The sequence below is a fragment of the Scaptodrosophila lebanonensis genome, unplaced genomic scaffold (genome assembly GCF_003285725.1).
Source record: "Scaptodrosophila lebanonensis strain 11010-0011.00,11010-0021.00 unplaced genomic scaffold, SlebRS2 tig00000163-arrow-arrow-pilon, whole genome shotgun sequence".
In the NCBI taxonomy this organism is placed as follows: Eukaryota; Metazoa; Arthropoda; class Insecta; order Diptera; family Drosophilidae; genus Scaptodrosophila; species Scaptodrosophila lebanonensis.
This window is the reverse complement of record NW_022060598.1, coordinates 896,910-908,105: the sequence shown is the minus strand read 5'-3', so window position 1 is coordinate 908,105 and position 11,196 is coordinate 896,910. Positions and strand designations below refer to the sequence as shown.

The window sequence follows — 11,196 nt, the reverse complement described above, 5'->3', positions numbered from 1 at the left end:
TATAGTAAAGCAATTGTTTAAAGATAAAATATAATAATTGTGTACGTATAAAATTGAATAGCTTCCTGGGGCTGACAAATAGTTTGCGAACAACTTTACAAATTTACAATAAGAAAATATACCTTTATGAGTTTTACTTTGCGTTATAAAATTTTACGAATATTTATAGATATTTTTAGGCACTGTCTAAACTATATAATTATTGAAAGGTCAGGTAAGAGTAACAAAAAGTTAAATTAAAGTGATGCAAATAGATGATAGATTTTTACAATAATTTTAGAAGTAAGTTTATTAATCAAACAAATATGCATATGCTGTTGATTTTGAACTGTTCCCACTCAGGGTAATTTAATTTTTTTACATATTTATATAATTCGTTATCTTTAGTTATAGGAGTTTTAAAAGCAACGGATTGTCGCCTGTAAGCTATGAGACCTTAAATGTTTGTTTGCCACCACTTTTGATCGAAATGGGTCTAATCAGACTATGTTGTGCAATCTAGTGTTAATGAGTTGCCTCGTGAGCGCGCGTATGTGTGTGTGTGTATTGCATAGGCCACGGCTGTAAGAAGTTTTGACTTTATCAAGCGAGCGCTCTCTTTCTCTCTCTCTCTCTCTCTCAACAAAACTAAGCCAAATGCACGTGTGCGTAACGAACTTGGCAGCATTTTCAGTTAGCGTCTTGGAAACAGTAACAGCAGCATCAGTAGCGGCAGCAACAACAAGAACAATGCGCACATGCATGCATAGACATACACACATATGTATGTATGTGTGCATGTACTTAACATCTGCATATAAAAACACTCGATATTGGCCCTTTGGGTCGTCGCTGATGTCGTTTCATCAACTTTGCCACCGGGTCGTTGTTTTTGCCTTTTGGCTCTCGCTTTTCTCTCGTTCTGCTGCTGCTACTCTCTCCTCTGCGTTACGCTCTCGCGCTCAACATAGCTACGACTGTTACTGCTCTACGTTCGTTCATTCGTGGCGCTGTCTCTGTTGTTGTTGCTGTTGTTGGTTGTCTTGTTAGTGGTGGCAGCAGTTCTGCTCGCTGGGTGGTTGGTTGCTTGGCTTGTCTTATAAGAAAGTTTTGCTAACCAATTTTATTTTTGACGCAAGAATAACAATCACTTATTTTACTCATTCGTTGAAATTGTTGTTCATAAACATTAAACTAGCCAATAAAAAATATTTCTTAAGAAACAAAAACAATGACCGCAGCCGCCCACCAAAAAAAAAAGAATTAAATTAAACAAAATAAAATTGGCTAAGCAAATTATGTTGGGCTCTTGGTGTCTCATTGCCAATTGGACACACGCACAGCAATTGCAACAGCAACAACATCAAACGACCAACAAGAAGAACAACAACAGTAGCAGGACACGCATGTAGTTTTTCTTTGTTTTCCACCGCTTCGTCGCACTCTCACGCCTTTTGGCTGCTTTTTATTTTTTCACCTTGCTAGCTTGGTTGGCAGGGATGGGCGGCAAAACGGAGAGAGAAGTGCGACGAAGCGGAGAGCGAAGAGCGGCTCTTGGTGAGCGGCAGTGCTGCCAATAAAGCTATTTTCCCACCAGCTCTGGAGTTTCTCTAACGCCGACTGCTGGGGAAATTTGTGAGATGTGGCTGTTTCGCCAAAAAAAAGAGCTGAAAAAAACGTCATTTACGTTTTATAACACAAGTGAGATAAAGACCCTGAATTTGGAAACTGCATGTTTTTTTTTAAGATTTCTTTTATTTTGGTAAAACCTTATCAATTGCATTTTACGCGTTTCGGTGAATGAGTAAGGTAGTTGCTTTTTATTTATTTATATCTTAAATACATAGGCAGTCAAGTTATTCCAGAACCTATAAAAAGAAACTGCTCTTACACCAATGGAACTGAAGGCTTTGCGAAGTTTCCTCTTCTTTTTAAGTTGTTCCTTTTAATTTGCAAAAAAAAAATAGCTATTTCAAGCTTTTTCCACAGCTGTTATCTGGCTTTTTCTGGCATTCAACGATGAGGCAGCACTGTTACCGAGCAGTTGGGCCGATATAAAGTGGAAAAATCAATGAATGCCAAGAAGAGAGTAACAGCGTGGTTGAGCGCAAAGGAGAGAGAGGCGAGAGCGAGAGCGCGAGTGGCAGAGAACGACAGCATGTAGGCTCCACATGTTACGAAGGGGGTGGAGGGAGGATGGCTGGACACACGTCGTCAGTTTGTTAACTTATTTGGTTGGGTTTGGGTTGCTTGCCAACTTCATGGTACCACACTCTCATACAGACACAATCGGGCGCTCTCTCTCACACGCACACAAACACACACACACGCGCGCTTCCCCACATTCACAACGTCAACGTCAGCGTTGCGGCTTTTTCTGCTTCTTATTACGCTACAATTTTATTTTATCATGTTATTTTAGCACCGCTTTGTCATATTTTTCGTTTTTTTAAGCCCACAGCGTACCAACAACAATAATGCTAATTGGCATTGCCTAAAACTAACTGCAACAATTGCACAAACGTCCAATTGGAATAACCCGCAGAGTAAAAGAGAACCAAAAAAATGCCGCAAACATTTTTGAATTCACATTTCTCGTACTAGTAGGCTAAATGCTAATTGGCATTGCCCGAAACTAACTAAAAGAAACAATTGCCGCAAACCCAATAGTAATAACCAAACAAAAATAGAGCGAACGAACGAAATACCGCAAACTCTTTCATTTTTGTTGCTGTTGTTGTTGGTGTTGGTATATTATTATTCATATTTACGTTGTGTTGTTGCACGCTTTCGGCCAACACTGTAGGCCCGCCGCTGATGCCTGATGCCGACGACGTCGATGTCGACGTTGATGCCGATGCTTTGTTATTGTCGTTTATATACTTCTTTTTATCTCTTGCGATACTTAATAAACTTTTGCACTTTTGCACTCGCACTAACACACACGCACTTTATCGCGAACAAATATAACAGTAGTTTCTTATTGTTGTTGCTGTTTTGCTTTGGCTGCGCACACCACAGAAAAAAAAAAATGGAAAAAAAATTATGATGATGCATAAATAAATAAAAGTTCACGTAACAACAAGCACAACCATTTTCGTTTACGTTTAACTGCCTACTGACATTTTCTGCCAGCGTGCGCGTTCACGTTCACGCGTTTACGTTCCCAGCGCACACACAGAGAGCCAACAGAACTCTTAACGCAGCGCCACCAGCAGTTGACACTGGCAATGGCAAGGCAGCGACTTCGACTGCGACAGCGATGGCGATGGCGACAGCGACTTTGGCAGCAGCAGGAGCAGCAGCGACGTTGTCGCCTGAGCGTAGCATGCACTTCCAACTGGGATATCCTCTCTCTCTCTCTCTGTCTCTCTCTCTTATTCAGTCGCCTGTCCAATGGGACATTTGCGGGCTATCGAGGACTTTTCCGCTATCGAAAGTGCTGCCCATCATATGTGGCTGTATACCAGTTAGAACAGGATCGCTATCGAATTATTTCAAATTGGAAATTTAAAACGTATTTTCCTTTCAATATTCAATAAGAAATGATCAAAATAAAAAAATGACACACATAAATATCGAAATACGCGACTTATCATTGATATCACTATTCCAAAACTAAATAGCTGAAGATAAGTCTATTAGGTATTTCTGTAAAGTTATTTCTTTAATTTCTTTGCGAAATTAAAACAAGTTTTTAGTTCGGAATTACAAAAAACAAGTGCTTCACAATAAAAATGAGTAACCCGTATAAATAAATTGTCTTAGTTTAAACAGAACTCTAAAACAGTCCTTAAATCTCAACTACGTTGCTGAAAAAAGGGGTAACAATAAGTAATCTGAAGTTTAATCAGAAATGTAGAACCTATTTACATATAAATTAATATTTCCTAATTATATTAACAGCGATTCAAACGTATCAGTAGGTTAGTTAATAATTATATCATTTCTTGATTAATAAGCAGTCGAATAAAATTGAAATTAGATCAAGATTAATCAATTATATTACTTTAAGCAACTCATTTGTGTTGATTAGGAAATCGTGAACAATATTAAATTATTCAAAACAAATTTTGTCATTCATATCACCTAACATTTCTGTTTTAATCGACTATTCACAAAGAAATTAATAATTAACCAAATAGACAGAAAACTGAAGTTAAATCCTCAAACATCAATTAACAGATATAAATACAGAGAACAAAGAAAAATATGAAATATGTACCTTTATTGGGTAATAAAACTATTTGATTTAAAATTCGTCAGCTTTCTTAAATTTTGTATTCAATTTTGTTTTCATTTCTATTCAATTACCATTTCTTTAATTAAAGTTTTTTTTCCATTTTTTACTCAAAATAAATTTAATTTTTATTAAATATGCATTCAATTGATTCGTTTTTTATTCAACTTTGCAATTAATTTTATTTCAATTTTCATTTAGTTATACTTCAATTTATTTAATTTTATGTTTCAATTTCGATTCAACTTTTATTAAATTTGTTTTCAAATCTTATTCAATGTGTTTCCATTCTTTCCGTCTTTTTTTTAACGATTATTGAATTTGTATTTATTTTGTAATGAATTTTTAATAATATTTTTAAAATATTTTTTCTATTTAATTTAGCTTTTTACTGAGGTTTTAAATACATTTTTTACTTTGTATTTAATTTTCATTCAGTTACCTTTTTATTATATTTTCCTACAACTTCTTCTCATTTTGGTTGATTGGAATTATTATACAATTATTTTATTAATTTGGCAATCACTTATTGCTCTAAAACTGTACAGTTTTGTGACAACGGACTGTGTTTAATTTTCTACTCAAATCACCATATGGTGAGTTTCTACAGCGTACAATTGCCAAGCATTTCTTACCGTTTGGTATGTTTTATGCAGCGCTGCCAGACGGTGCGAAAAAAACGAACGCAGAACTGCCAACCAAATATAACGAACTTTTGAATTTTCGTTCATCTACCAATATGTACGTATATATTCGCAGATCAGGAACTCTCCTTGGAAATTTGTAGGAAGCAGTGTGTGTGTGAGTTACGAGTGTATGTTCTTGGTTGAAATTATTTGGTGAACAACAAAAATTGACGACAATTAGCAGATATTGCTTGTACCACTAATTACTCAAAAGATAGTTTAAACTACTATTGATTACTAATGACTGTTCACTAATATCGTATTGAAGAGTTGGTAAGATGTTGAACTTAATTTTGAAGTCAGCTTATAGAAAGAACTGTTCCCGTTTCCGAACTCAAGCAACTTATGCGGAAATGAATTCGGCAAGCTCACAGAATTTCGAAAGAACTGGCAACTTTTTAAATCGTATCTTGATGGATTTGTGAGTTATAGAAGAGTATTTAAATTCTATCAATTATTTGGAACCAAGCACAGATTTTGTTGAATGATGGTAAGGGGTTTTACTGTTATTGGGGTTTTGGATTACTGTTCCTTCATTAAAACAGTTGAGATCGAATAGGGCTTAAACTAATTAGGTAAATAGTTTAATAGGTCTGTAATTCTCCCTTCTTAAGAGGTCTTATTCACTGATCGGTTGACCCGAATTCTGGCCTCGGATTCAGGATGGTTAAGGCGTCTGTTTCTGTGAAGAACTTCGTCACCAATTTACACAAATTCATAACTTTTTAAGGCATTTCGCGATCACGCTCACAGCTCTAGGCGGATTCCGTTGGCTTCAAAATTGTTATAAAAGCCAATAAGCCCCCCCAATTAGTTAGAATAGTCAGCGATACTTGGCACAACATGCAGGTGTTGATTATATTGGGATTGGCTTTGGCGAGGTCTGTGCGGAATTGCTAGAGAAAGTCTATCCGAAGGACTTGCCGGAAGGGCCAAGGATCGAGGGACGCATCACTAGTGGCTATCCCGCGTATCCCGGCAAGGCTCCCTACACTGTGGGCCTAAGTTTTGTCAAGAATGGGAGCGGTGGTTGGTGGGGTGGTGGCACCATTATTGCCCACAATTGGGTGGTGACTGCCGCACATTGCACCAATGGGGCCAATTTTGTGACCATCTATTACGGCGCCACCTGGCGGATTGCGGCCCAGTACACCCATCGGGTGGCCAGTAATAACTTCATCCAGAACCAGTACTGGCCCAACAACAATGGCAACGATATCTCACTGATCCGTACCCCTCACGTGGATTTCTGGTCGATGGTCAACAAAGTCGAGCTCCCCAAATTTAAGGATCGGAACAACAAGTTCGTGAACTGGTGGGCCGTGGCTTGTGGATGGGGCCGCACCCACGATGCCAGTTCTCAGCCCGATTGGCTGCAATGCGTCGATGTCCAGATAATGACCAACGACGAGTGCGGCAGAAGCTATGGAACTCTGCCAGATGGTATTATCTGTGTTCGAACGCCCAACGGCAAGTCGACCTGCGCCGGCGATTCCGGCGGGCCTCTCGTCACACACGACAACCCCATTTTAGTGGGCGTTACGTCCTTTGTGTCCGTAGCCGGTTGTAAATCCGGCGCCCCAGCTGGCTTCACACGCATAACCACCCATCTGGATTGGATTCGCCAGCACACCAATGTCGCTTACTATTGAGCGGGGCTTATCATTATCTAATTTGTCATCTTCTTTCGAAAACCTATATACTTGTATGCAAATATTATATACTTGTGGGATAATAGCTTTTACGATAATAACTGCTATTCTCCAATGGGCCGGCCTAATGTATATCCTTTTTTTTTTTAATATATTTTAAAGTAAACTAATCTCCAAGTACAATAAAAATCTGATATAGAAATCCAGCTTTGTTTTTACATTAAGTATTCAATATTATTGAATAAAGACTTGTTCGAGAACTATGAAATTTGTTCTCATTAAATAAACTATTTCATTTATTTCGCGAATATGAATTAATTTCTTAAATTTAATCTATTATGCTCATCAAATCTACATAGTTTATTTGCTACATTTTCAAACTCGAACCTTCCCGCCAATCAATTGAAACAGCTGCTTAGCACAGTTGACACCAACAGTCTGGCAGCACCACTTACTCATCAATACATATCGCGTAATCGATGTGCCTTTGACAAATGTTTATTAACGGTTTTTTGTTATGCACTTATTTAAATAAATCATCAAAAAGGACTGCAATATCTATGTGTGCCCATAACAAAGGTCTTATACCTTTCCATTCAGAAACACCACAATAGTTTGTAGTCGATATATTTCATAGCTATCGTTATTTATCGCTTGGCGCCAGGGTCAAGTGCTTAAAAATAATAACAGCTAAATATTATTGATTTAGTCAGACCCTGACGAAACATACAATTTAAATATACGATGGCAGCGCTGTAAAAATGAAAATTTCATTGTTATCAAAATTAGCTATGGCGAATATTTTTTCCTAAGCATGTGCCATGGATGTGCTTATACATACATATGTATGCAGCTATATATGTATGTATATACATTTATAGGTGGATAGGGTGAACTTGAAAAGCGCCTTAGGGATGTCACACTATCAGCGATTGATCATTGTGCAATAAGTCATTATTTATAATTCTACTCTTTGTTTTTAATGTTCAGTCAACTGCTTAAATTCAAGCAATATTTTTCATTTAATATTGCACAATAATGCTTTGCCCAAAACAACAATAACGTGTTATGTATCGTTAATTTTTGAAATTTTTTTATTATGATGCACAATGTTAGAAAATTCTAAATAAACTTGCATACTAAGCAATAACAATTAGAAAATTATTATATATTATTTCGCTTAAATATCTCGCCCACGTAAATATCGATAGTGCAGTGCGTTATCGATGTGTTCTACGCAGCGATGTTGTTTTGTATACCATTGCCACCACCACTAAAGGAAAGACAAAGACACGAATGAGACGAAGACGACGACGGTTAAAGTTAAAACACTTTAGAATTAAAAACACACACACATAGAGAGGAACAATTTTTTTTAGCTACATATATACATACATATGGCAGACAAATTGCAGCAAACTGCTGCGAAGACGACGACGACAGACAAATCAGTTGCCAGTAGAACGTAGAGCAACAACAATAGCAACAGTAACTGTAACAAAAATTGTTTGTGTAAAGGTGTGCAAAAAAAATTAAGAAAAGGCAAAGGAAAACGAAAAAAATCTGTTATAAATACATAGTTGTGTTCAAATTTGGCAAGGCAAATTTTCTACAAGTTATATATTTAATTTTTTTTTTTTGACTCGCAAAAAGTGAAATCGATAAGTAAACGCAATAGCTGCACCAGCAGTAACAACAGCAGCAGCAAAATAACAACAAAGAGGAGCCACAATTTAAAGCAGTAAAGGCAAAACAACAAAACAACGTCAAAGTAGAGATTTAATGTCGCAGTTAATTTGTGTGCTACACAAGAGCCACAACAACAGCAGCAACAACACCATCAGCAGCAGCTGAGGAAAACAGAAAACGAAAAAAAAAAGAACGTACGACGCAGACGAAGTTCGCGTTCGCATTGTGGAACAGTCAGCCGTTTAGTTTGTGTGCGAGTGTAAGCGAGAAAGCAGACGCGCGTGCGAGTGAGAGAGCGCTAGCTGGTGACTGACGTTCGTACGGTCGGTCGGGCGGACGCACGGTTGTTCCCTTTCGTCGTTTTGGTGGGGTATCTTCTGTTTCTCTGTGTGTGTGTGCGTTTTTGGTGTGTCGCAGCGGCAGCAGCAGCGAAGGCGACGGCGGCAGCAGCAGCAACAACAACAATCACAATCTGTGACGACGTCGACGATTTTGACACAAGCTTTTCGTTGAAAGTTTGTTTCTAAGCTCGACTTTGTGTTTGCTGGTCTAGTTGTGTGCGAGCACGCGTGTGTGTGTGGGCGTTAGCGTTAGTTTTACTGTTCGGCAGGCGCAGCCACGCGGTGGGCGTGTCATTGACGCATCAGCGCACAACAAAAAACCAAGACGCAAGACGCAGTTTGGGAAGGATTGCAAAAAACGAGGAAGTAACAAGGAACTAAAGTTGAAAGTTGAAGCCACTGTTGCTGCTGCCGCCTATAACAACAACTACAATAACCAACGCTGCCTTTAACTTTGTCCAATAACAAAAGAAGACAAAGGAAAACAGAGAAAGAAAAGAGAGAAACAAACGTCAACATTGTCGTCATCAATACCAATAGCAGCAGCAGCTAAAACATATGATTTTTGTTTGTGTTGTTGTCTTTGCGCGCTTCTTCTTCTGCGCATTCAACAATAATAACAAGAACAACAACCGCAGCAACTAAAAGAGAGATTGCAACTGAGAGACAGAAAGAGAGAGGGAGAGAGTTGTTGTTTTGTGGGTGGTGTGCTGGGTGGTTTGCTGCCTTAACTGTTTTGACGTCGACATCGCTGCTGCGTAACAACAGCGCCAACAATAACAACAACAATATCAGAAACTGGTAAGTGTTGTTTTTTTTTTGGTTCGCAAACAAAAGCAGTTTCTCAATAGACGAATTCATTTTCATATTTATGCAAACAAAATAGTGTAGATTTTAAGTTTCTTACACACACTTATGTATGTATGTATGAAGATAGCTACAAAAGTATCTGAAATTCGCACAAATACACAAAAACCAAGTGTGCAGCTATGTTGTGTATGTATGTGTGCTTGTGTGTATTTACAAACAAAGAAAACCCACAACACGCATTTAGTTTCACTTGCAAGTGTGTGTGTGTGTGTGTCACTTTTTTTGGGAGCGCAAAAATGTTGACTCCGATTTCATAATTTGTTGTCAAATTTGCATAATTCTTGTGAATTGTTATTTAAGAAAAATAATAATAAATACAATAAAGCAAGAGGCAAAAAATACACACACACACAGATGCTCAAACAGCCACACGCACACAGGTACAGCTAGCAGATGGCAACAAAAACAGTGGAAACGAAACCATTGGAAATAAATTGATAAGTGAAACACGGATGCACAGTGGCTTCTACATAGGAAATAATTAAGTATAGTTGGTTACCATAGTGCTTAAAAATCTTCATACCTTAAACTATATTAATAATTATGCAGACGTACTGCACGCTCTCAGATAAAAACAGCTGCAAAAAGAACATTGAAGCTAGAGTGACGCTTCTCGTCTCTACAGAGCTCTGCAATAATTCTGACGATTTTGCTATACTTAATGATACTGCAAAGCTTAAGCCAAACTTAACTAATTTAGCATACTTGCTGCTATAGGAAAGAACGTTTATATTTAATTTAAATGATTACTTTTTATGATTTCCAATCGAAAACATTGTAAAAATACATTAAAAAATAATGAAAGAAGGATACGCAGATATTATATTAATATTACATTAATATTATATTAATAAAATTGTTAAATAATGAAAATAGAAACATTCTTTCTGAATGGCATGTACATTTTTCAGAAATTCGGTTGTGTCACTCATATATCATATGGCTTAATACAAATTTAGAAAACATTCAATTATTGTACAATTTCTAAAAACATCAAATTTATAAAATGGATTTTAGATATAAAGTACAAATCCTGTTAGCTGTGGCTATGGCTAGAAACATGTGGCCTTCATAACTTATTGTTAAAATTATATAAGAATAATAATATTTGACTAAAGTAATATTATTATGTTTATTATTACTAAAATACCGAAAGCATTAATATTCGATTGACAATACAAGATTAATGGACACGTTTTTTAGCACAATACCTACTATGGTAGACCCACTGTGCATGCACACTGCACGGAATCGTAGAGGAAAAGGAACAGAAAAAATTTCATTGCAGCTGTGCATTAAATTGTGCTTGTGTGTGTGCGAGTCTGTGTGTGTGTGCGTTTCAAATTTTGTTTTCTTTGTGCCTTGAAAGTTTTTGATAATTGGTTTCCTTTGTTTCAAATAATTACATATCTACACACATACATATTATACATATATTTATGTATGTATGTAGTATTATTATAAACTAAGCAAAACCCATATACCTATGTATGTACATACATACATACATATATACATACATACATATAACCAGAATGACAAGAAGTTTTTTCTGTTTTTAAGTTCCAATTATTGTGCATTCAAGAGTTGAAGGCACTTCAACGCTATTTTAATGAATCTATACGAATAGCGCGAATGTCAAAAGTTTATAAAGCTTTCAAAATCAAATAAATAAACAGACAGAACCGAAAGAGCAACGAGAAGAAACAGACAATGTTATTATTGAATGCTGCCCCCCA

The 11,196-nt window shown here is 36.9% G+C and overlaps 1 protein-coding gene and 1 pseudogene across 3 annotated transcripts in view; both read left to right on the top strand.

Annotated features, from left to right (window-relative positions):
- Positions 1-5,748: 5,748 nt before the first annotated feature.
- Positions 5,749-6,557, top strand: LOC115629737 (annotated as a pseudogene).
- A 1,309-nt stretch (positions 6,558-7,866) lies between these two features.
- Positions 7,867-11,196, top strand: part of LOC115629749 (breast carcinoma-amplified sequence 3 homolog) — a 30,780-nt gene continuing 27,450 nt past the window's right edge. For all 3 annotated transcript variants that reach the window (XM_030526287.1, XM_030526286.1, XM_030526285.1), the window contains exon 1: positions 7,867-9,388. The gene's annotated coding sequence lies outside the window, so the exon portion shown is untranslated. The remainder of the gene's footprint in view (positions 9,389-11,196) is intronic.